The sequence below is a fragment of the Acomys russatus genome, chromosome 29, assembly GCF_903995435.1.
Source record: "Acomys russatus chromosome 29, mAcoRus1.1, whole genome shotgun sequence".
Lineage (NCBI taxonomy): Eukaryota > Metazoa > Chordata > Mammalia > Rodentia > Muridae > Acomys > Acomys russatus.
This window is the reverse complement of record NC_067165.1, coordinates 32,057,804-32,081,529: the sequence shown is the minus strand read 5'-3', so window position 1 is coordinate 32,081,529 and position 23,726 is coordinate 32,057,804. Positions and strand designations below refer to the sequence as shown.

At 46.8% G+C, this 23,726-nt stretch overlaps 1 protein-coding gene across 3 annotated transcripts in view; it reads right to left on the bottom strand.

The window, feature by feature from the left end:
• Eif4g3 (eukaryotic translation initiation factor 4 gamma 3) overlaps window positions 1–23,162 on the bottom strand; it is a 229,760-nt gene extending 206,598 nt beyond the window's left edge. For all 3 annotated transcript variants that reach the window (XM_051171468.1, XM_051171470.1, XM_051171469.1), the window contains exon 1: window positions 23,081–23,162. The gene's annotated coding sequence lies outside the window, so the exon portion shown is untranslated. The remainder of the gene's footprint in view (window positions 1–23,080) is intronic.
• Between the last annotated feature and the right edge of the window lie 564 nt (window positions 23,163–23,726).

Genomic DNA, 23,726 nt, shown 5'->3' with positions numbered 1-23,726 from the left:
CTTACAACCAGAAGCCTGCCTCTAGCTGCAATAACCTGAGCTCTACATAAACACGCATTCTCAGACACAAGGAAATGAGCTTCAGAAACACACACACGGACGCCAAGGCCATTGCAATACTTAAAGTACAAAGAGAGGAACTGAAAACAGGCGGGGAAGATGGGAATTGCTAATCTTTTCAAGACAACCACTTTCTGTCACAGAGCACCCTGAACCACTCAAAGAAACTCTCTTGGTCTGCTTTTGAATATGATCCATTCAGTTTCACTTCTCGGAGCCAAAACGGTCATCTTTAAGAATACTTGTGTTTTAAGATTCCCTCTCCAAACCCACAGCCCCTTCCAACAGAATGACTGAGAAGTTCCTACTGACTTCATACACAATGGTTTATCCAGATATTTACACCTGTTGTCCGGCTACTAGGGAGGGTGTGGGAAGAGGAGCACCTAAGAGCCCCAGAGTTCAGGATCAGTCCCACAGACCCCATTTTTAAAAAGGCCTAGAAATCAGCCATCAACCATGAGGCAGGAAGCCAACTGAGTCTGGATAGGCCCTGTTTCTTGGAACTGGTCAGTTCAGCCTCACCTGCTAGCATACATAACCAGTGCTAGGGAGCAGAAGCAGACAGATCTCTAAGTTCAGAGGCTAGCCTGGTCTATACAGAGGTTCCAAGCCAGCCAAAGTTACATAGTGAGACACTGTCTCAAACTTTTATATGTAGATATATAACTATTGCCCAGGATCAAATAATTTATTTTTAAAGTTTTAAGTATAAAATAAGGTGATTGTAGAAACGAAGACACAGTTAGACAAAACTATTAAAGAAACTGGCTTCAGAGTTGCAAACAAGGCCTAGTGGCTCTCCAGTCAGTCCCCAGTCTTTACCTGTGTTAAGCTTCCTATAAAGTCTCATGACTGTCAAGACTCCATGAAGCAGCTTGGCCAGACCTAGCCTCTGGGGGGTTCATAGCTGTGCCCTGACTTGCAGCAGCTTCCTCATCTTCAGACCGCCAGCCACAGCGCCTTGCTCTGTCCACCCACTGTTCTGACATCATCACAGACTTGTTTTCCAACCCTTTCTGCTCACACATCTGTTCCATCTCATTTGCAAACACCTTCAGTTATCTCCACGTACTGAAGGAATCCGATGTTCCGCTCCCTTCAAGCCCAACGTACCCTAAACTGAATCCGTCGGTCTTCTCTCAAAGAATGAACACAATCAAAGTCGACATCTTCTTTACTTGTTCAACGACTGCAACATTCTCCGGTCTCAAAAGCCATGGGTCGGGGGCAGGAGAAACGGCAGCATCAAAGAACACCCACTCACTGGCTGTTCCTGCAGGGCTCAGGTTCTAGTCACGGCACACACACAGCTGCTCAAAACCCACCCTTAACTCCAGGCCCAGGGGATCCAATGCCCTCTTCTGACCTCTGCAGACATTAGGCATGCATGAGGTACATACATGGAAGCAAAACATCATGCACATAAAATAAAATAAAATCTAAATAACCTCCCAACTGCTATGGAAGAAAAGCACAGATTATACAACTAGACAGCCAAAGAGGCCTCCCAAACTGCCCCACGCGTGACACCTTCAAGCCTTCCACTATAGGGTCTTCTGGTCACGGCAAATTCACCATGCACCATCTCTAGTGCTAAGCAACGCTCTGAAGGCTGGTGGCGTTTCACTCACCAGTAGATGGCTGTCCTGGAAACTAAAATCATGCTCCTTGTCCTCTAGCTCTCAATGATCTCCAAGACTCAGCTCTGCCAACTCCCAGTGGAGCCAACTCCTCAAATTTCTCAACTGTCTACCTGATACCTATAGGCAGGGTTTCCTCTTACACCTCCTTCAACAGTAAGTACAAACTACTGTTTAATAGGCCTTTGTTTTGTTTCCTTTGCTGAGTAAAAAGAACCCTGTGCCAACGAAGCACCAAGCACCGCGAAACTATCCCTAGTACCAAACAATGGCCATGAGAGGCAGACAAGGCAGGCAGACGCCTGAAGTAAAGGTGAAGACAGATCGACGAGAGCCACCCAATGCCTACCCCTAATCTACGTAGGCAGATACACACATAACACCCACACCCACACACCGTGGCTGGGGGTAACCTCTCCATAAATGTTTGATTAGTTACAAGCCTTTGAAAAGGAGCCATGAACTCTCTTCCCTGTTTTATAGATAGCAAAACAGAACCTCTAAAAAGTGATGAGCTTGGGGGTTGGAGAGATGGCTCAGTGGTTAAGAGCAATGCCTGCTCTTCCAAAGGGTTCAATTCCCAGCACCCATATGGCAGCTCACAACTGTCTGTAATTCTAAGATCTGACACCCTCACACCAACGCACATAAATTAAAATTTAAATATATTTTTTTTAAAGTGATGAGCTTTACCCAAACTCACACAGCTTCAGAATTTTTATCTTTAGCTTTACAATTTTAGAAATGTAAGTTGATTTTGGGGGGGGTCGTTCGGTTAGTTGGTTGATTTGGTTTTTCGAGACAGGGTTTCTCTGTGTAGGCTTGGCTGTCCTGGACTCATTTTGTAGACCAGGCTAGCCTCAAACTCACAGTGATCCACCTGCCTCTGCCTCCCTAGTGCTGGGATTAGAGGCGTGCACCACCACACCAGCCTCATAAGTTGATTTTTTTTTTTTAAGTTTTTTGTTTTGGTTTGGTTTTTTTGTTTTGTTTTGTTTTGTTTTGAAACAGTTTCTCTGTGTAGTCCTGACTATCCTGGAACTCACTCTGTAGACTCAGAAATTCACCTGCCTCTGTCTCCTGAGTGCTGAGATTAAAGGCATGTATCACCATGGCCATCAATTAAAATATTTTTAATTATCATTATCATCATTATCTTTTTCTTTTATGTGCATTAGTGTTTTACCTGCATGTACTGGGATTCCCTGGAACTAGAGTTACAAACAGCTGTGAGCTGCCATGTGGTTGCTGAAAATTGAACATGGGTCCTTTGGAAGAGCAGCCAGTGCTCTTAACCACTTAACCTCTCTACAGGCTATTATTTTTTTTGTTTTGTTTTGTTTTTCTGTTTTTTGTTTTTCGAGACAGGGTTTCTCTGTGTAGCCTTGGCTGTCCTGGACTCACTTTGTAGACGAGGCTGGCCTCGAACTGACAGCAATCCGCCTGCCTCTGCCTCCCGAGTGCTGGGATTAAAGGCGTGCGCCACCAAGCCCGCAGGCTATTATTATTATTATCGTCATTATTATTATTACTATGTGTATGGATGTTTTGCTTGCATGTATGTCTGTGAACCCTGTGCCCTGGAAGGTCAGAAGAGGACATGAGATATTCTGGGACTGAGTTACGAGCCACTATGTGGGTGCAGGGATTCAAATCCCAGTCTTTGCCGGGCGTGGTGGCACACGCCCTTAACCCCAGCACTCGGGAGGCAGAGGCAGGCGGCTTGCTGTGAGTTCAAGGCCAGCCTGGTCTACAAAGTGAGCCTAGGGCCGCCAAGGCTACACAGAGAAACCCTGTCTCGGGAGGAAAAAAGTCCTCTGAAACGACAACCAATGCTCTTAATCATTGAGCAATCTTTCTAGCCAAAGATTAAAATATTTTTAAAGTTCAAAAGTATTAATATTCCACGGCTACCAAGACGGATCATCCAGTCAAACTGAAGTTCAATCCCTAAGACCCACCTGGTAAAAGAGAACCAACACCAAATGGTGTCCTCTCATGTACTAAATCACACACACACACACACACACACACACACACACACACACAAAACCTTTCAAAAGAGCTATGTACAATTATGACAAAGCTTCCTCCACTACTATCTCTGAAGCACTTTTAAGCAGTTTGAATAAAAAACAACTTCAGGAGCCAGCCATGGTGGTGCACGCCTTTAATCCCAGCACTCAGGAGGCAGAAGCAGGTGTATCTCTGTAAGTTTGAGGCCAGCCTGGTCTACAAAGCAAGTCCAGGACAGCCAGAGCTACACAGAAAAACCCTGTCTCGAAACAAACAAACGAAATCCAACTTCACTGAAAAAGCTACTTCAGGTAATATCTGAGCTGACTTTCAAATTCTCAAATTCTAAGAATGTAAAAGAAAAACCAAAAATTCAGTATGAAACTCAACTTAGGCTATAGCTCCAAGATGCATCAGGAGCTTCCACTGTGTCCTCTTCACATCAGTCTTTCAAAGGAGTAGTAAACACACGTCATTTTACAAATGAATGGATTCATGGAGGAAGAAGTTCTGAAGCCAGACAGACAGCACTGTGCCTATAATCCTAGCACTCGAGAGAACGTAAGGTAAGTGCTTGAGGCCAGCCAGGGCTACCTTAGTGAGTTCAAGGCCAGCCTAGGCTGTGAGTGAGAGCTCAAAGAAAGAAAGTTCTCCCTTTAGCAGCTCACATACTAAAACTGGACTGATACAGGGCAGCATGGCCCCTGCACAGGGATTACACAAAAATCACATAATTTTCCATTATCATGCACAACCAATGAGCAGTTTAATTCTCCTGGAAAAAGTCTAATTTTCAAATGACTTCCACTGTAAAAATGAACTTGGGAAGTTGAGCAAATAGCATCCTATACAGAGCCAGCCTAGCTACATGCTCCAGACAATCTGGGCTACAGAGTAAAACCTTGCTTCAAAACAAAACAAAATCCAGCTTTCAGACTAGAGATGCAGCTGGGCCTGGTGGCACACACCTTTAATCCCAGCACTCGGGAGGCAGAGGCAGGTGGATTTGCTCTGAGTTCGAGGCCAGCCGGGTCTATAATGCAAGTCTAAGACAGCCAAGGCTACCTATCTCAAAAAAAAAAAAACAAAACAAAACAAAACAAAAAACACACAAACTGGAGATACAGCTCGGTGCATGGTGCATGGGCCAAGTCCCCCCAATATTCCACATGGGCTGATGGTCAATAGCCTGTTACTGAGAGGACAGAAAGAGAGATGCCTTAAGAAACAATGGACGTTTAAAACGCTAAACATCCATTTACTTAGAAGATATAGAGGAAGAAGTAAAATACAGACCCATTCCACACTTGACCTAACCCAGCGTGGTCTCTAACCCCTTCTGTAGACAAGGGTAACCCTGAACCCCGACCAACCGACCTTCCTTCCTTCGTTCGTTCCCCAGGAGTGTGCTGTCACAAGCAATTCACATGGTGCCAGACAGGGTTCAGACTCAGGCAAGCATTCCAGCACATAAGCTACATTCCCATCCCTTTAGGATTATTTTTACATTTGCAGGTCAGGAGAGTAAAAGAGTAATTTGGGTAGTTAATTCCCAAAGTACAATTTTCTGCTTTAAAAATTGTGGGTAAAAATCTCCTATAAGGAAAACTAACCACTCTGATGAACTCCAAAAGCATACTACAGGGGTTGGGGCAATGGCCTAGTCGGTAAAGCACCAGCAGTGCAAACATGAGGGCCTAAGCGCAGACCAAGCGTCAGCGGAATAATAAGCAGGCCTGGCTGTGCACATCTGTAAGTGCAGCCTAGGGAGGTGAGAGACAGGCAGACCCCAAAGGCAAGCTAGTCGGTGAGAGCAGGTATAGTCATAGATCCTATCTCAGAAGGTGGAGGTGAAGTGACTGAGGAGACACATGCCTCTGACCTCTACATGCATGCACACACATACAGTGAGGTGTAGGTGCCCTAGAACCAAACCCTAACACTCCTGTAAACAACTCTAACAAGAACATGAGCACTTGCTGGTCATCCAGAGGACCAGAGCTCAGCCCCCAGCACCATGTCGGCACCCCAGCACTCAGGAGGCAGAGGCAGGCAGATGTCTGTGAGTTCTAGGGCATCCTCATCTACATAGTGAGTTCCAGGCAAGCCAAAGCTGTATAGTAACACCCTGTCACCAAAAGGCTAAATAAATAAACGAGGACTGTTAAGATGGCTCAGCAGATGAAGGTTCTTGCCCCAAAGCCTGAGTTGCATCCTGGAGCCCACACGGTGGGAGAAGAGAACCAACTCTTGCAGATTGTACTCAATCTCACACGTGCACAATGGTATCTAAAAGTCCACACAGGTGAGTGCACACATGCACACACAGATGCAAACACAAACACAAATGCAAAAAAGAAAAACAATGATTTCCCCCCAAAAGTATTAACAGCAAATCAGCTATACAATAAATTATGTGTTTCAGCCAAACAACTGTTAACACCACCATGCTTTTGCTGCCCAAGGATGACGTTGAAGAACAAACAAGCTACCTTATGCTCTCAAAATTCTGATAAAGCCTGGCAGTGGTGGCGCACACCTTTAATCCCAGCACTCAGGAGGCAGAGGCAGGTGGATCACTGTGAAGTCAAGGCCAGCCTCGTTCACAAAGTGAGTCTAGAACAGCCAAGGCTACACAGAGAAACCCTGTCTCAAAAAAAAAAAAAAATTTTTTTTTCAAGTAGAAGTCAGGTGGTGGTGATGCACACCTTTAATCCCAGCATTGGAAGGCAGAGGCACAAAGATCTCTGTGAGGTTAAGGCCAGACTCATCTACAGAATAAGTACCAGAATAGCCAGAGCTATCCTGTCTTGAAAAACAAAAAAAAGACAAGATTTCAAGCAGAAGGCATAGCCTTTAATTCCACCACCTATCTTGAGGGGGTAGGGAGGTGGGAAGGGAGAAAGAAAGAGAGAGAATATTCAAGTAGAAGCAGAATGTGGTAAAGCACATCGTTTTTTATTTTGCTTTCCAAGACCGGGTTTCTCTGTGTCACCCTGGCTGTCCTGGACTCGATTTGTAGATCAGGCTGGCCTTGAACCCCAGAGATCCATCTGCCTCTGCCTCCCGAGTACTGGGATTAAAGGAGTACGCAGCCACACCCAGCTTGGTAAGGGACATCTTTAATCTAGGAGGCTTCTTTTTTTTTTCCCAAAGACGTATTTATTTATTACATACAGTGTTCTGCCTGCATGTACACCTGCACACCAGAAGAGGACACCAGATCTCATAGTAGATGGTTGTGAGCCACCATGTGGTTTCTGGGAATTGAACTCGGAACCTTTAGGAGAACAGGCAGTGCTATTAACCTCTGAGCCATCTCTCCAGCCCCTGGGAGGCATCTTTAATGCCAGAAAGTAAAGCTTTTTCTCAAGGTTGACCAGTCAGAGGAACCTGTGCAGACATGCAGGACCACCTCAAGCCACAGCAGAGACAATCCAGGCAACAGAACAACAGTGATTGTAGGTTTTCCCTCAGAAGCAAACACATTAAAGGCCAGGGCAATACAAACAAATAGCTAAATACAAGCACGCTTCCTAAGTTCTAAGACTGAACAACAATACAGAAGGAAAAGGGGCAAGAGAAAGTTATAATCAAGCAATACCAATGTAAGTGTAAAGATGGGGTCACAGGAAAAACACTACATGCAATCTTGGGGTATCTCCACAGGGCACAGGGACTGGCAGGGAGGCCTCTGCAGAAGCCACTTCACACATACCACTTAATCAGCAAATCGCCACCACACTGCAGGAAGAGGCACTGAGCAGGAGCGCCTCACCTCACTACTCTCAAGAGAAAAAAACTAACCAAAGAAACTGAGGAGCATCCTATAAAGTAACTTACCGGTAACAGTCCTACAAGTCAAGGTCAGGGCTACAGGCACAGTGCAGTAGTAGTACAGATGCCTGGCATGTAATGTCCAGAGCTCAATTCCCAGCAACAACACCACCACCACAACAACAACAAAAAACGTGGCCAATGGTGGTGACACACGCCTTTAATTCCAGCACTCAGGTGACAAAGGCAAGCAGATGTCTGATTTCAAGGCTAGCCTAATCTACGGAATAAGTTCTAGGACAGCCAGAGCTACAAAGAGAAACCCTGTCTCAGGGGGGAAAAAATTTCACCAGTACTGACATTATGAAAGCTAAACCTGGGTAAGTACAGGGGAGAGGGCTGAAGAAACTGGAGCCCAAGGCTGGGGGTGCTGGCCCGGAACCCCAGCTCCTGAGGAGGCTGAGGCAGGAAGATCACAAGTCCAGGACCTAAGCAGGACTGAATCTGACCTAATTAGACTATGTGAGAAGCTAACTAGGCTCCTTTTGAAGAGGCTGGGCAGAGGCCGGGCATAGGCCGGGCATGGTAGCGCACGCCTTTAATCCCAGCACTCGGGAGGCAGAGGCACTGTGAGAGAACTGTGTGGCTGTCCTGGACTCACTCTGTAGATCAGACTAGCCTCAAACTCACAGAGATCCTCCTGCCTCTGCCTCCTGAGTGCTGGGATTAAGGCATGTGCTACCACCTGCTGTTAACTTCCTTTTTTTAAAGATTTATTTGCTTATTATTATGTATACAGTGCTCTGCCTGCATGTACACCTGAAGGCTAAAAGAGGGCATCAGATCACATTATAGATGGTTGTGAACCATCATTTGGTTGCTGGGAATTGAACTCAGGACCCCTGGAAAAGCAGTCAGTGCTCTTAACCACTGAGCCATCTCTCCAGCCCATAATTTCTTGCTCTTAATAACCATATGATCGTTATGTAGACACTAAGATTAACAAAGTGGGTACAGGACATAACTTAAGGCCAAGGAGAGCCTCCTAGTACTTCAGCAACTTTTCTCCAAATCAAAAATCAGTCTCTGGCAAGATAGCTGGCTCACCAGGTAAAGCCAGTATGAGGACGTGAGTTCAAATTCTCAGAACTCACACAACTGCCGCACTGCTTGTATGGGGAAAGGGGTGGAGACAGAAGAATCCCAGGAACTTACGGACTGGCCTGTCTGACACAAAGTTCCTGTCTCAAACAAGTTGGAAGTCAAGACCCCGAGGCTACCTTCCAGCCTCCACATGGATAATAGACACACACACCAGCACTCACACACATCATATATAAATATCATAAAAATAAATGAACAGCCGGGCGTGGTGGCGCATGCCTTTAATCCCAGCACTCGGGAGGCAGAGGCAGGCGGATCGCTGTGAGTTCGAGGCCAGCCTGGTCTACAAAGTGAGTCCAGGATGGCCAAGGCTACACAGAGAAACCCTGTCTCGAAAAACCAAAAAATAAAATAAATGAACAAAATTAGTTCGGTAGCTTTTTGTTTATTTTATGTATATGGGGGCTCTGTTTGCATGAATGCCTGCAGGGCATAAGAGGGCTCTGATACCATTATACATGGTTGAGACGCTGTGTAGTAAGCTAGGAATTGAACTCAGGACCTCTGGAAGAGCAGCCAGTGCTCTTAATTGCTGAGCCACCTCTCCAGCCCTCAACAGTCCTTTTTAAAAGTGGGAGTCAACAAGAATTTGCTCCTACTTAAGTTCACATGCTGATGCCACAGACCTTTACAACTTGAAAAAAAAAAAAATCAAATAAATGATTAAATACAATTTATTGGGCAAAGGCTATCTCACAAAGCATTTTAACAACATCTAGAAATAGAATGAAGGCTTCCAAGTGTCTGAGTTCTAAAACAGATACTAAGTGGGGTAACCATACAATTTGCTATCCAAATCAGGCGCAGAACAGAAAAGGGAGGCTACCCAATTAGGAAGTTGTCAATGTTACAAAAGCTCTCAAGCCACTTAGAATTTACATAAACGTGATGCTTAGGCAAGAAACCTTTCCTCAGTCTCTAAGGCTCTGAAGCAAAGGGGAAGAAGGAGGTGGAAAGCTGAATACAAAAACCCTGAAGTTCTCTTCCAACTTAAAAACTGACAGCTCAGGGGCTGGAGAGATGGCTCAGTGGTTAAGGGCACTGCTGCTCCTGCCGAGGACCTGAGTAAAATCCTAACACCCACAGTATAGGACAGCTCACAACCACCCTATCTCCAAGGGTCCAACATCTTCTTTGGACACTGGGCACAAACATAATACATTAAGACAAGCATGTAGGCAAAACACCTGTACACATAAAATAAAAATAAGTAAAACACGAAACCAGCTCATAGAGCTCTCAAACGCACTTCAAACATCAAACCTTTATGGTTTCATAAAAATATCTATCTTCATTTTTGTACTTAGATATGTGTATGTATAAAACATGTGTGTGTGGGTGCACGGAAGCCAGGAGAGGGTGTAGGGTCTGCTGGAGCTGGCATTACAGGCAGTTGTGAGGCACCCAAGGTAAAGACCCTCTTACCTACTGAGCCACCTCTCCAGACCCCTCTGGAATTTTTTTTTTTTTTTTTTTAAAGAAAGAATGGGAGGCTGGAGAGATGGCTTAGCAGTTAAAAGCACTGAAGACCCAGGTTCAATCCCCAGCACCCACATGGCAGCTCACAACTGTCTGTAACTGACAGCCTTACACAGATATACATCCAGGCAAACACCAATGCACATAAAATAAATTTTAAAAAGAAAGTCAAGACGCAATCACCACTGCCCATACCATCACTCGGCTTCAAGTACAATCAGCCAAAGGTCAAGTGCTCATGTCAGCTTTAGAAACAGCATTTACCTCAGGAAGCTGAACTGGTTCCAAACTCTATTCAACAATGTAGTAATGAGAGCATCATCTGCCTCTATTAAGCCTCAAGAATTCAAAATTTTTCATCATTAGGTACTTGATGACATTAAAATTCTGCAGATTAATGAAGACCCACTTCTGCATGTATCAGTTGAGACTTAGTGAAAAGCAGGCATAACCTTGCTGCTCTAACATGCAGATATCGAGTCATGGAAGAGGCTTTGTTTGCATGTGGAAAAATCTTTGACTAAAATAAAACCCATGTTTTATTAAACTTGCAAAGTTATTAAAATACCTCTCTTCCTTTTCTTCTTTCTGAAAGAGCAGCTACTAGGCAGCCCAGATCGATTTCAAACACCCTGTGTAGCCCAGGCTGGCCCTGAACACATCTGCCTCTACTGTGCTTCCTGAGTACACAAAGTCAAAACATGGGAAGACCGAACAGGAGCAAGCCTCTGAAATTCTTGTTTTTGACAGAAGCCTTAAATTCAGAATGTAGAAAAAACGAAAACCTCAAGGAAGCCAGAGAGATGGCTCAGCAGTTAAAAGCATTTGTTTCTTGATCTTCCAGGGTACCAAAGTTCTGTTCCTGGCAATCAGGTAACTCACAACTACCTGCTCCAGGTGATCTGGCACCCTCCTCAGGTACCCTCACACATACATACATAAGTATAAAATAAAATCTTTTAAAAGTAGAGGGTGGCCCACACCTGTAATCCTAGCTCTTAGAAGGCTGAGGAGAGGACCTCACATTCTAGGCCAGCCTAGGGTACAGGGGGGAAATAAAAACCTCTAAAACCTGTGTGGTAGGGGGCTGAAGAAATGGCTCAGAGATTAAGAGCACTGACTGTTCTTCCAGAGGTCCTGAGTTCAATTCCCAGCAACCACATGGTAGCTCATAACCACCTATAATGTGATCTGATGCTCTCTTCTAGCCTGCAGGTGTACATGCAGGCAGAGCACTGTATACATAATAATAAATAAATAAATCTTTAAAAAAAAAAAAAACTGTGTGGTAGTCTGAATAAAAATGGCCACCTGAGATCAATCTTTTTTTAGTTCTAGGCCAGCCTGGTCTACATAGCTAGCCCAGAACAGCCAGGGTAGGCAGACAAACTCTGGGAGTGGAGGGGGGTGGGGGGAACACCACATACAGAAGAAAGAATGGACGCCTGGTATGGTATGGTATTACTCCCAGCACCTGGGAGGCAGAGGCAGGCAGATCTTTTGAGATCCAGGCCACCTGGTCTACAAACTGAGTCCTAGGACAGCCAGAAATGATAAGTTACACAGAGAAAACCCTGGGGGGTGTGGAGGAGGCCATCACAGGCTCATGAAATTGAATGCTTGCTCACCAGGAAGTGGCACTCTGAAAGCACTAGGAAGTGTGGCCTTGCTGGAGGAAGTGTGGCCTTGTTAGAGAAGTGTGTCACTGAGCATGGGCTTTGAGGTTTCAAAAGCCCAAGCCAACCCAGAGTCTCTCTTCCTGCTGCCTGCTAATCCAGATGTAGAGCTCTCGGCTACCTCTCCAGTACCATGTCTGTCTGCATGCCGCCAGGCTCCCTGCCATGATGATAATGGACTAAACCTCTGAACTGTGAGCAAGAGCTGTCATGGCCACGCTGTCTCTTCACAGCAACAGAACACTAAGACACTGGGTAAAAGATGAGCAGATCGTTTCTTTTTTTGTTTTGGCTTTCCGAGACAGGGTTTATCTATGATAGCCTTGGCTGTCTTGAACTCACTTTGTAGACCAGGCTGGCCTCGAACTCACAGCGATCCGCCTGCCTCTGCCTCCTGAGTGCTGGGATTAAAGGTGTGCGCCACCACTGCCCGGCTAAGCAGATCATTTCTAACAAATAACAAACGACCAATAAATACAACATGGAAAGATGCTTAGGTTCCTGAGCCACTGGGGAAATGCAATCAAAATCACACTGAAAAGACGCTGCATAGCCAGTGGGAAGACCTGACAAAGGCAGACTGCAACTCACACAGTTACAAGAGAACAGTGGTGTGTATGTTCTAGGAAACTGTCAATTCCTCAAAATGGGAACCCAAAGTTAACCTCATGGAAGCCAGCAACTGTTCTACTGGTGTATACCCATGAGAAACCTAAAAAGACTTTTTGGCTATTCATTATCCAATAGCCAAATGGTTCACACAACCCGAATATCGACCAGCAGGAAACGTAGATAAAGAAGATGGGGCATGCAGAATATCACTCAACAATGGGAAAGACGTCACATATGACACATGCTCCAACACAGATCAACTTTGAAAGTGTCATACTAAGACACAGACACATGTGACAAGACAGTTCATGTCATTCCTAATATAATTAGAAAGTCCAGAAACAAGTAAATATATACAGGCAAAAGGATTAACAATTGCCTAGGACGAGAAGAACTAAGGAAAATAGGCCTAGTGACCTGCTTCATTTGTGAGTGATAAAAATGCTCTAAGACTGTAGTGATGAGGCTAGAGAGATTGTTCAGTGGTTAAGAGTATTTGTTGCAGCCGGGCAATGGTGGCGCACACCTTTAATCCCAGCACTCAGGAGGCAGAGGCAGGCGGATCTGTGAGTTCGAGGCCAGCCTGGTCTACAAAGTGAGTCCAGAACAGCCAAGGCTACACAGAGACACCTTGTCTCGAAAAACCAAAAAAATAAAATAAAAGTATTTGTTGCTCCTGCAGAGGACCTGGGTTCTATTTCCAGTACTCACATAGCATCTTTCAACCCTTTCTGGCTTCCATGGGCACTGCACACGTAGTGACAGGCAGGCAGGCAAACACTCACTGACACATAAGGAAACTTGTTTCCTTGGCTGAACAACTTTGAGATGGTTCTCAATGGCTCAGAGCTACTGACTGTAGTCTCTGAGTGAGTGATTTCTATCACATGTTCATTAGATCTTAAAACTGAAAGCAAGCACAGTGTGGTGGTACACACCTCTAATTCTGGCACTCAAGAAACAGAGGCAGGCAGATCTCTGAGTCTGAGACCAGACTAGTGAATGTACCGAGTTCCAGGCCAGGCAGGGCTACCTAGTTTGAACCTGTCTCAAAAAACAAATAAATAACTGAAGAAGCCAACATGACAGCTCAGTGGGTAAAGACGCTTGCCATGCCGGCCTAGCCACATCAGTTCAACTCCCACAAACCAGACATTGGCAGAAGAAAAGGAAATTACTCCTGGAAGCTGTCCTTTGACGTACACACGCGCACACACACACAGAGCCACACAAGTTTCCGTGTGGCACTAGTGATGGCACTGCTATTACTAACATTTGATGCTTGTGAAGAATGGGGCTTCCAGTGCCCGGGTCAGGCAACTCTCACCTACCTGTCGCTTCAGCTCTAAGGGGCTCCAAGTCCTGTTTCTGGTACTTGCACTCACACGCACATACCCACAAAATATGTGCACACACCTGCACGCTCACACACATGCTCACGCAAAACTCTAAAAATATGGAGTAGGGAGATGGCACCGTGACTAAAAGCTTGAGGATCTAGTTCAAATCCCTAGAACTCACATAAAAAGCAAGGAATAGTGACATGCATGCACATACATGCACATACAAAGCCAAGCACAGTCACATTGCTATGTGTAGCCCCAGTACTGTGGGGAAAAGAGCAGGAAAAGAGCTGTCTCAAAAGGATGGTGACAGAGCCAGACAGCCAACATCCCTCTCTGGTTTCCATGTGCGCACAGGCACAATACACCACAAATAAAATATTAAGATGTTTCAAACCTTGGGGGTGGCATATAGTTCAGTGGTAAAACCCTTGCCTAGTTGCCGAGTGTGGTGGCACATGGGAGATAAAGCATTCAGGAGACAGAGACAGGAGGATCTCTCAGAGTTTGAGGCCAGCCTGGTCTACTAAGCAAGTCCAAGACAGTCAAGGCTACAGGAGAAACTCTGTCCTGAAAAACTAAAAAGAAAAAAAGGAAAAAAAAACCCTTGCTTAGCGTATGCAGAACCCCAGATCTGATCTCTAACACGGCGTGACACAGGTGAACCCTAACTTCTTCATACTCATTCTAAGCCCCTCAGAATCTAGATCCATTTTCTCAAGCATTCCCCTGCTAGACTCCAATGTTTCAAGCACTTGGACAAAACTCTTACAGCTCAGAATATGCTGTGCTTGATTCATAGCAGTCCCTACTCTTAATTCATTTCCTTCTGCTCGTCCAGACCCTGACCCCTTTTCCTTTATACTCACCTTTGCGTTTGAGTTGTTTTCTCATAGTGGTGATGGTGATGGAGGAGGTGGTGGTGGTGGTGATGGAGGTGGTGGTGAAGGTCGTGGCAGTGGAGGTGGTGGAGGTAGAGGTGGTGGTGGAGGTGGTGGAGGTAGAGGTGGAGGTGGTGGTGGTGGTGGAGACCATGGTGGAGGTGGTGGAGGTGGCAGTGGCGGAGGTGGTGGAGGTAGAGGTGGTGGTGGAGGAGGAGGTAGCGGTGGAGGTGGTGATCATGGTGGTGGTGGTGGTGGTGGTGGTGGAGGTGGTAGTGGTCCTTTGAGACAATACCCTATGTATCTCAGATAGGCTTTCTACTTACTGTGCAGCCAAGATTCATTTAATTTCTTTCTAATCCTCCTGTGTCCACTCCCCACACCCAGCTTGCAAGTTTCTTTTGTATTTTTTTTTTAAGATTTTTTTCATTAATTTATTCTTGTTACATCTCAATGGTTATCCCATCCCTTGTATCCTCCCATTCTTCCCTCCCTCCCATTTTCCCCTTACTCCCCTCCCCTATGACTGTGCCTGAGGGCGACTTCCTCCCCCTTTATATGCTCATAGGGTTCTTTTCTACTTTTAGAAAAGTACTTATTTGCTGCGTGTTTCTGTATATGCATATGCACAAGACAAAAAAAATAAAAAGACAGCTTATGGAAGTCAGTTCTTCACGACATGGGACCAAATTCAGGTGGGGTTTGGCAGCAAGTGCCCCACCCCCAAATCTGACCAGTCTTCAAATTTCCTCTACACTATTTTCAAGTGCCTCACCCTTCCTAACTTCTCTTTGTCCCCACCTCAGCCCTGTTTCCCTGTCTCTTAGAGCCCTTCAAAGTTTTCCCTCCCCTTCTCAATAGCACTTCCTGAAACCAAGTATGACATCAAGGAGAAGCTGGTCATAAAGGCTGAGGCAGAAGGATCACCCTGAGTGTGACGCCAACTTAGAAAACATATCAAAATCCTATTTCAACTATTCCAAGAAAGAAGCAGAGAAAGGTAGTACACGCCTTTAATCCCAGCACTTGGGAAGCAGAGGCAGACAGAGCTCTGTGAGTTTGAGGCCAGCCTGATCTATATAATATATTCCAGGACAGGCAAGGCTACAACAGTTTCTTGTCTCAAGAAACAAAACAAAACAAAAATGAATAGTACAAAGAAAGAAGAAAAATGTAAAACTTTAGATAACCTGGCTTTATTTTCCAAACAAGCTAACAGAATTTGAGCCCACTGAAATTCAAATCCATTCCAAGCTCGCTTGTGTACTGACTGAAAGGATACACAACCCTGAAACAAGTACATTAACAAAACATAAAACCCCAGGAAGGCAGCTCAGTGGCCAGCCTCTATGAAAGCCCGTTGTTAGCTGGGGATGGTGGCACACATGGGAATCCCAGCACAAAAGGCTAAGCAGAAGCTGACCCTGTCGAAACCCAAAAAGCAAAACCCTTCGGAATCTAAATCTTGCACTCTAAGATTGGCAGGAAGTGTTTCGAAGCCAAAGTCTAACATCACACAGGGCGGAGGTCTTTTGAGGCCAAGTGAGAAAACACACGTGTATTTCATTTTTACTCCCGTCTCTAATTTTTTTAATTTTCTGCTGAAGCAGGACACAGTGACACTGCCTTTCATCATCCCAGCACTCGAGAGGCAGAGGCAGCAGCTCTCTGTGAGTTCAAGGCCAGCCTAGTCTACACAGTGAGCCTGTGGCCTCTGTAGAACACCGTAGTCCTCAACCCTACTATCTAAGCCACAAACCCACCTCAGCAACTTCAGGTTTATAAACGGGGCCAGAACTATTCATCCCACAAGGAAATCACACAAGACTCTCAACTTAATCATGTGTCAGGACAATTTCAGGACAACCCTGACGGCTGAAAGTAAGTTGAGATGCCATGCACACTAGCCCTAAAACTAAGCAAGTCCACGGTGAACAGGAGATACATCCTTCTCTGTAGCATAACAAACGCTAACATCCTAAGAGTCAGGAAGCACACAGCGGGCTCGCAAACACACAAAGAAGCTACTAGTTAATAAAGGTCACAAAAACTAACAAGTTTCAAATGCACTTAAAATAGACTGAACTATCTCCGATTTCAGCTGAGGCTACAGGGGAGTGAAATGCTCCTCCTGACTGGCAGCAAGCCAAAGAACTGAAGTCATTTGAGAACTCACAAGCCGCATGGGACCCTGCGGCATTTCATCCATGGCAATCTCAGCTGTGCTTCGGCACTGTTCAAGTAATCTGCCTGGCTAATAATCAGGAAATCCTTTCTTACTGTATCAGATCAAAATAGGATCCCCAAAGAAAAACAAGTCTCATCATAAGTTTATTCCAGAACTCACTTTCCCCTCACACTTCATAGCAAGCTAACTCTGTCATCGCCCAGAGGAGCCTTGTCACCGAGGCAACCTTATTTTTTTCTCTCAAACCATACCACAACCAACTTCAGTACAGAGCATGACGTCACAGGCACGTCAGTCTCTGGCTCAATCTAGTAGGAAGCCCTAACCTAGAGGTTTCTTTTTTTGTTTGTTGTTTATGTTTTTGTTTTTTCAAGACAGGGTTTCTCTGTGTAGCCTTGGCTGTCCTGGACTCACTTTGCAGACCAGGCTGGCCTCGAACTCACATTGATCCGCCTGCCTCTGCCTCCCAAGTGGAGGTCTCTTATATGAGCAAGCTATCTTCCTTTGGTTCCATGTTAGCATTCTTGGAAGACAGGTAAGCAGCCACAGAAGCATGTCACTGTCCACCAGACACAAAAAAAATGTCGTTACCTGGTCCATGTGAGCCCTGCCCTATACTTGTAATAGCAAAACACACCTGCAAGCACATCCTCAAAATCCCAGCCCTTGGACTCAAGGTCACAAGCCCTTCACTTCAGGTATTTAACGTGACTGTTCCAATATAACACTTCTTTAAAATGGAAAAGTAGTGCAGACAGACAGGAGAATGAGAAGTTCAAGATCAACTTCAGTGACAGAGAGTTTAAGGCCAACCAGGCTGACAAGACTCTGTCTTACACAACCCTGCCAAATTCAAACCCAACACTTCTGAATATTATCAAGCTTAATCTTGTTTTTTAAGGTTAACAGAACATTTCAAAGTCAAAGTCTAATATCAGAAGGGTAATGGTCTTTTTTAAGGATTTATTTTATATTTCTTTTATTATTTTATGTGTACTGTGCGTGCGTGTGTGTGTGTGTGTGTGTGTGTGTGTGTGTGTGTGTGTATGTGCGCGCAGTGCCTGTGGAAGTCACAAGACATCACCAGATCCCCTGGAACCGAAGTAACAGACAGTTGTGAGCCCCCAGTTGGGTGCTAGGAATATACGCAGGCTCCAAACAAGGATGGCCAGTGCTCTCAATCACTGAGCCGCAGCTCCAGCCTCAGAACGATAATGTCTTACAGGATAAAATGGTGACAGTGGCCGGGCGTGGTGGCGCACGCCTTTAATCCCAGCACTCGGGAGGCAGAAGCAGGCGGATCGCTGTGAGTTCGAGGCCAGCCTGGTCTACAAAGTGAGTCCAGGACGGCCAAGGCTACACAGAGAAACCCTGTCTCGAAAAACCAAAAAAAAACAAAATGGTGACAGTGAAGGCCCAGTGAAGCACATGCGTGCTCTATCATCTCATAGGTACTCTGGATCTGTAACAACTCCATTTCCCACAGTACTTCCTCCAACTGCCCACAACTTGGGGAGAGGCAGACATCAAGCGAAGCCAGCTGGCGGGGCAGCTCCAGAACAAGGATTAATTCTTCCTCACAGATCTAACTCTCTCCAGGAAGCTCTAACTCCTCTGTCGCTAGATTAGACTCATAGCAGAGGGGTCACTAAGTCTTACCACAACTGTATCCTGCCTATTTGGCTGTTGGGACCAAGCTCTCTAAGGGTGAAGGTTATCTCAACCCTATACCTATCCCCAGGCTGGGACACAGGAGATGCTAAGAAAATGAGTAAAGTCATAAGCTACACTAGAGCCCTAAGAGACAGGCAAAATGCCATCACTCTCTCCATCACATGTACAATACCACTGTCCATCATTTTAAAGAACCACTCTGAAAAAAAAAGAAAGGAAAAGAAAAAATAAATAAGAAAGAACAAACCACTCTGAAGAGTTATCAGAAACTTCAATACAGAAAAGAATGCCTGTACTCCCAGCACTGGGGAGGCAGAGGCAGGTGGATGTCTGTGAGTTTAAAGCCCGCCTGGTCTACAAAGCGAATCCAGGACAACCAAGGCTACAAAGAGAAACCCTGTCTCAAAAATAAATAAATAAACAAACAAACAAAGAAAAGCAACCTGAGGTGGCTGAAAGTCTGGGTTGGCAAACCCCACCCAATCTGTAAGCAGGCAGCCAGCCTGAGGCTGCGCTCTAACTAGGCACCTGGGAGGCTCTCCTTTATCCCCATGTTGCACCTGTCTCCCTCTCCCTTTCTCCCATCTATGAAGATCTGCCTGCCCTCAAAATGTGTTTGGTTTGAGTCAGGGTCTTGCTGTGTAGCCCTGGCTAGTCTCCAACTGGGAGATCTGCCTGCCTCTGCCTCCCAGCATTCAAGATCTGACACTTTATGGAATGAATGAATGGCTTAGGAACGGAGCGATGCGGGCCACGACGGCAGCCTCAGAATCCCAGCTGCTAGCTGTAATGGTGTTCCGCTGGAGGCCTTCCTGACTCCTGGACAAGCAGAAACATGAGCTCCACCTAACAGAGGGCCTTTCTGCTGTTAGGCTCAATGATGGGGAGACAGTCTACTTGTCTAGCAGTGTGTGGCTGTGAACTAATTAGACCCCTGGACGCCACAGCTGTGTTCTAGATCACTCGACATAGCTTTTCTCAAATGCAGCGAGAGCACTGACTTTTCCTCCCAGCCCCATTGCAGGCTGCTCACTTTTCCTCCCAGCCCCATTGCAGGCTGCTCACTCGGCAGAGTGAGAGGGGTACCGTGGGCTTCAGCCTTGGTCACTAGTGTGCTCAGACACCACCCTCCACTAACACAGGTAACCTTGGAAAGGTAACTAAGGTCCCTACACATCAGTTCCTGTGTCTGTGTAACAGACAGCACCTACCTTATTAAAAGTCTTGGAAAGATTAAACAGAAGCCTGCATGTAGACTTCTAGAGCAGGAGGTACTATTACAAGCTTCACCCAGTAAAGCCAGCCTAAAGTCTTTTTTTTTTTTTTAAACCAGAGCTGAGGATCGAACTCAGGGCCTTGTACTTAAAGCCAATGAAAGAGAATTAAAAAAAAAAAAAAAAAGCAACAGGAACATTGCAAAGACAGAAAGAACACTTATGACAAAGGAGCCAGAGACACAAGTCCTCTTCTGGTTGATACAGGTCTCCATCTAATTCTGTTTCTACTGTCTTAACTGGCTGCTTCAAAACAGTAAGATGACTCCCCAGAAGTGTCAGCAGCCCTGAGAGAAATCATACCCTGAAGCCCCCAACACACACACACACAGAGAGAATACTGTACTCCTAACACACAGAAAACTCTTTCTGCTCAAAAGGGCACCTAACTCAAGTTCATTTATCCAGAATTTTCTGGAAGGTGGGCAGGCAGTCTCAACCTAAAGAGCTGGGATTTTAATGGGGGACCCTCTAAGTCCCCAAAGAACTTCAACAGGACAGTTTTTGATCAAAATGTCAGTTATTTGGTCAGCCAGGAAAATCAAGATTCTCAACAGAGCCCCCTCAACCTCAATGGGGAGGCTGAGCATCTCATGACAAAAATTCCCGAGCTGCTCTCTCCCCAGGTGTAAGCTTCCAGCTGGTCTCTGCTAGGGCATTCTCAGTATATTCTCCTTGCTTTTAGTGCTTTTCCTATTAGGGTGATTCTCCTTCCAGGCCCGCTATCCCAGACCTCGCCCTGCCAGGAGCCATCCAGGCGGCCATTTCTTCTTCAACTGGCCACGAGGGTCCTGCAGTGCAACACTGACTGATGCCTGCTTAGAAACAGCTTCGCGTTTACACTCAAATCCCCTGCTTGCAACACTTCATTTCGAAGGACACTTGAACACTTGGTACAAATGAAGGACATCTGGCCACGCGACCCGTTCCTATGCGTTTTCTAATATACTGCTTGAGCTAATTGATCTGCAGCATTGAACCCGCATACTTTGAGGCAGTGGAGCCATGGACAGAGCCAACCTCAGCCCCAGGGCTTCAACAGCACCAACTTCCTGCGCAATGGCGCTTGCATCAAGCCCAAATTCCCACGTTCCCTCCAACTTGAAAAGCAGAATTGCTCTACTACAATCCATTTCTGACCTCTTCCATTACCAGGTGACAATATTTTACCACTGATGTGTTCTGGGAAGCTTCTAGCCTTCCTTTACTATAGACAAATACTTACATTTCAGCAATGTAATCCTGCCAAGTGTAAAGCAGGAATTGTAGAATACACCAAAAGTGTAAACTGTCAGGTGCCATGACATGGAGCAAACACAACCCTAAAGCAGCAAAGTTGGAGCCAGTATCGCCACGAAGGGTTGACAATGACCTCCTCTGAAAAGAGCACCTCAAACGTACTCATCTTTACCAGCTGCATCTCCTAGCTTAAAGAGGAGATAAAACTGGAGGCACCAGCCACTGCTCCCAAGTTGTAACCAGCCTTAAGTTTTTCCAGTCCTTCGACTGTGAGGAGAAAAGGCACACTTGGGATACTCGGCACCCCACTTTGTATCCAAAGAAGCCACCAACTTCACCAAGTGCTGTCACATACAATCTGCTCTGCTGTAGTCAAGGCCACATACCATGCGCTTCCTCGGGTTTAACTCCCTAGGAGCTTAAAGAGGCAGGTAATGAATACCTCTCTTGGTCCCGAGACAGAAGCCTACAAGCACAGACCATCAAGAAAAACAAGCCTAAAATTAGAACGGAATCTCAACTAAGTATGAAGCAAAGCTAGGTAGACTGAAGCGACCAATTCTACCCTGATGCAGGCCAGCAGCCAGCCGTGCATGTGGGTCAGAAGTAACTAACTGGGTTTTCCATGTACACTAAACATGCAGTGGCGAGTAACTGAACAGAATCGTGCAGGGTCAAAATATTATGAAATCAGTACACTCAAAGATGTGGACTAACAATACTTAAAGAACACAGAAAGGACACTTGACAGAAAACAATGACCTGAGGTGACCCAAGAAGGGAAATGTTTTTCCCTTCTCAAAGTAATCGAGACAGACAAGAATCAAACAAGCAGAAATGATCCCAGGCCCTCACCCCCACTCACTCACCAGCTGAACACGGCTACTATCTCTCAAAATTCAAACACAGAGTGAAACACACACACACACACACACACACACACACACACACACAGTGCAGTGGAGATCCAACAATCATGTGCTGATTATTCACAAGTACAAGGGATGTGGGGAAGAAGGGCGAATGATGAAATGTTAAGTCTCAGATAGGTAACAAACACCTTGCTTGCTAAGCGGTGGTGGCCCACACCTTTAAATGCCAGCCCTCGGACGGCAGAGGCAGGTGGATCTCTATGAGTTAGAAAAGCGAGCATGGTCTACAGAGTGAGTCTAGGACAGCCAGGGCTACACAGAGAGACAATAAATAAAAAAAAAAAAACACAGCGAGCAAACCCTCCATGAGAATGTAAATTCGACGTTTTATTGCGACTAAAACACCTAGTCACCAACTTCTACATCACGAGACACATTCGAAACTAAGGCTACTGGGGAGAGGGGGCTGGTACCCTCCAGACATCAGGCCTATCGAAGAGTAAACTTACTAAAGCCGTTTAAGAAAAAATGTACTGCATAACACAAGTCTTGGAAGACTTCTGGGGGTGCTGGGTAATGTGAGTTAACTTCCTCTTCCTTTAAAAAGGTCAAAGACAGGGAAGAGTCCAATATAACATTTCCTCCTTAGCCGGTTCCACCACAAACCACAACTCTAATTGATTTAAAAAATAAAATAAAACCATTAGCCAGGGGGAGCGCTTTTAGTACACTTGCACTGTAGACCGAAGACCCAACTTACCTCAGGAACGAGCTGATTCGTTTCGAACAGGGAATTTGCCAATAAAGTTCACTATGTACTCTAAATAATAATTAGGGAGGCCACCGAGCCCCGCTGAAGGCAGGGCCTCCCAACAGTCGGAAAAGCCTTGCCTGCAGGGCCCGTCCCAGGCACCAGCAAATTCAGCCCAATAAAAGGGAGGGGGCAGCAAGGGCACGGTTCCCCCAGATCCACAAGAGCTGCAGAGGCATGGCCCAGGGGAGCTAGTGTCCACGGTACCGCAGAGGGTCCCCGGGTCCCCAGCAATGCTGTCAGCGGTGCACCCCAAAAGCCCGGGCCAAGCCCGGAGCGGAGCGGCAGCCCGTCCCTTCCCTTGCTGTGACGGCAGGCAAGGAGGCTCCCACCAAGGGTCGCCCCGGACCGCTGGAAGGCGAAAAGGATACTGTTGGGGCGCCGGGGTCTGGAGGGCCCTGATGTTCGGGTGAGGAGGGGCCGCCGCCGCCGCCGCCGCTGCTGCCGCCGCTGCCGCTGCCGCCGCCGCCGCCGCCGCCGCCGGGTGAGGAGGCGGTACCGCCGCCGCCGCCGCTGCCGCCGCTCCGGTGCCGGGTCCGGTTCCTGCTGCAGCCGCTGAGCCTGATTTCAGAGCCGGTTTCTGCGGTAAACTCATGGCAAAGCGAAGCCACCAACCCCCCCAGAGCGGGACCGGGCGCGCCGGGGTGCAGGGGCCGGGGGCAGCGGAGGGGCGGGATGGGGGCAGACCCGGGGAGGCGGCGGGAGCGGGGGGCCGGGGGGAGGCTGGGAGGAGGAGGAGGAGGGGGCCGGGACCGGTCACACACGCCCTCCGCCGCCGCCGCCGCCGCCTCCGCCGCCGCCGCCGCCGGCAGCAGCAGCCGCCCCGCGGGCCAGCACCACCGGCTGCCGGTCTCCGTGACAACGCGACCCCGGGGAGGGGGGGGCCGGACCCGGCGGGGGCAGGAGGCGGAGAGACCGGACCTTTCACGGCAATATCCTCATGGGCCGGCGGCGGGGGGGTCTCTGTCCCCCTCCCCGGGGGAAGCGGCGCCCTTCTCGGTAGCGGGGCTCGGGCGA